Genomic DNA, 2,030 nt, shown 5'->3' with positions numbered 1-2,030 from the left:
GGCCTCTCTCATCTTTTTAAGTGGGAGAACTTGCACAATTGGTGGCTGACTAAATACTTTTTTCCCCCACTGTACGTCTTTTGACCATGCGTCTTGGTGGTTGGGGTATTTCTTTTATTTTTTGGGGGTCGTTTTAAAAATAAGCTGTTACCGGGTTCTAACAGATATTATTTTTGTTCCATAGTTGTAATAAAGGCACTCCACAAATAAAATTGATTGAAAACTTTTTTTTTTAAAGTAGTATAGCCTACAGTAACATAAACTAATGAATGCTATTGTGTTATTTGAAATACAATTAAAATTGTATTCTAATGTTACCCAAGGCCTTCATAAATACAACCAGATTATTATTTTTACGATAGCATATATGAAATATATTAATTACACTGTTAGAATGTTGCAGTCAGAAGGGTTGTCCATCGAAGCCCAGCGGTTCTTGTGTTAAAATCTTTTGTGAAGGCTTAAACTCGTTCTTTAAATGTGACCCGTTTCAGGAAACTAGGCGTATGTCGCAAGTCACGACTTCACAGGAGAGCCATATCAAAATGCGTTTTTTGGCAGACATGCCTTCTGGAACTTTTGAACTTTCATGTGCCTTAATAACGAACATGTATGCCATCTGTAAATACGAATAAAGTTGTTAAATTACGAGCCTAGTCGGTTTAGACACAGAAATAGACAGAAACCTTCCCGCTAGCCATGATTGGCTGAGATAATGAGTGGGCTGGACATGCTGAGAGATGAGTTTCAGATTGATCTGCGGTGTAGAATCTTGTGTCTATAAAATTAGCTGCTCGTTATGCGTAGATACTCCTTTCTACTGCAGTTTTTTCAAAGATATAATGTTAGCCATGGAGAACTGCAAATATGTTGCTACTGCGCTCAATAACATTGCTGCCCTGAATATATAAGGTGCTATCAACAAAGGTCAGAGGGAAAAAGTTGTGATGGACTACTTTCTGGAGGACGATCTTGCCATGATGACTCTCTCTGACTTTGAAAATGAATCAGACGATGAGGAAATCCCTGATTTACATTACCGGTCAACAGTTTTAGAATACCTACTCATTCAAGGGTTTTTCTTTATTTCTTACTATTTTCTACTCTCAACCAGCTGCATGAAGTAGTCACCTGGAATGCATTTCAATTAACAGGTGTGCCAAGTTAAAAGTTAATTTGTGGAGTTTATTTCCTTCTTAATGCATTTGAGCCAATCATTTGTGTTGTGACAAGGTAGGGGGGTACACAGAAGAAGCCCTATTTGGTAAAAGACCAAGTCCATATTATGGGAAGAACAGCTCAAATGAGCAAAGAGACATTTATTTAGGAGAGTAAAAACCAATATGACAATAGGCTATAACATTTTAAATATGCTACAGATCGAAGTTTCTTTCTCTCTCTCTTCTACTCTCGGATCCGAACCAGAACGGGTCTCTTTGGGTCTGTTTTTCCACAGGCCTTTTCGGAATGGGTCTGACTGTCCTCGGGTCCATTCGGAACAGGTCTCCGTTTAAAATTAATGTGTTTATGCGTATCGGGTTGGGTGGGAAAGCCAACTTTTTGGACCTGTAAAGACCTCTAGCACACATACGCACACACACACACACGTACACAAAAAAACACACAATATATGCAAGAACACATGAAAACACACACATAAAAACAAACACACTCACACAAGTTCACATAAACAGTTGCTGAAAACAACACACACACACACTCACTCCAGCTGTCAAAATGTTTCTACACAGACCTCAGCCAATGCACAGATGAGTGCAGAGTGCAGAGTTTAATTCAGAGATAGATAGGTCTTCTCTCATATCTCTCACACACGCGCACACACACAGTCTTCACACACCCCACACACACACACACACACACACACAATAATTTAATTCAGAGATAGATAGGTAATCTCTCCTAACTCGTAATGATGGAAAACAGTCTCTTTACGACTGGTGTGTGAGTGCATGTGTGTTTGTGTGTGTGCACGTGCATTTGTAAGTGTGTGTTTGTAATTGTGATCATGG

Source organism: Coregonus clupeaformis, unplaced genomic scaffold (assembly GCF_020615455.1).
Source record: "Coregonus clupeaformis isolate EN_2021a unplaced genomic scaffold, ASM2061545v1 scaf3544, whole genome shotgun sequence".
Taxonomy (NCBI): Eukaryota; Metazoa; Chordata; class Actinopteri; order Salmoniformes; family Salmonidae; genus Coregonus; species Coregonus clupeaformis.
Note: the sequence above shows the minus strand (reverse complement) of the source record.